Source organism: Gekko japonicus, unplaced genomic scaffold (genome assembly GCF_001447785.1).
Source record: "Gekko japonicus isolate JY-2015 unplaced genomic scaffold, Gekko_japonicus_V1.1 scaffold2741, whole genome shotgun sequence".
Lineage (NCBI taxonomy): Eukaryota > Metazoa > Chordata > Lepidosauria > Squamata > Gekkonidae > Gekko > Gekko japonicus.
In genome coordinates, this window is record NW_015159791.1 from 221,821 (window position 1) to 222,768 (window position 948).

Here is a 948-nt window from a genome sequence, read left to right on the forward strand (position 1 = left end):
GAAAACCAGTCAGGGAGAAAGAAATAGATGGTCGTTTTCAGCAAAAAGGCATATTTAATCCAGATCTGAAGGACAGAAACTGTTGGGATTCTTAGCAGACAACAGGGAGAAAGAAATAGATCGTCGTTTTCAGCAAAAAGGCATATTTAATCCAGATCTGAAGGACAGAAACTGTTGGGATTCTTAGCAGACAAAACCTCTACATCCACATGGCCGAATGGCTTCTCTGAAATGGGAGAATGGCTTCTCCCATTACCCCTTTTCTCAGTCAGAACAGAGACAAAGAGAGGGAAGATGGGCCATTAAAATGCAAAAAAAGGCTCTCACCTACAGCCAACAGTAATCTCCTGTAACTGAAGTCTTCAGCAGTCAGTCAACTTAATTCAAACTACTGCCAAATTCTCCTATTAATCAGCTATATTCAACAAAACATTCTTACACTCTTAACTGTAAACTCTCTAACTCTGCAAAATTCAACAACACATTTAAAGGAACACAACCATTTACCTGAAATCATTACACAAAACAGCAGCCCTCTGCTTAGCCCCACATAAGCACAGGGAGATTGTTATGACTAATCTCCTCGCCATTGTGGTGACGTCAGAGCCTGGTTGTATGGCCTTCTATTCAGGGGGCAGTGCCTGAGCCCGCCTTGGCGGGGAGGGCGGGGTATAAATTGGGAAAACAAACAAACAAACAAGCCACCCACCGTGTTCAGGCAGCCCCTGCTCTGTGTGCTTGTCTTCCTGTCCCCTCCTCAGCTGGCATCGGCCATGACGTCTGGCAGCATCCTCCTAGTCCCCATCCTCTCTGGGCCAGGAGCTTTTGCCTTCCGGGTGCTCGACTGGCCACTGGGCATCCACGGGATGAGCAGGCTCCCCTCTGAAGGGTGCCAGTGGCCTGCGGAGCACACGAGAGGCACACAAGTTGTTTTTTTTAAACGCACCT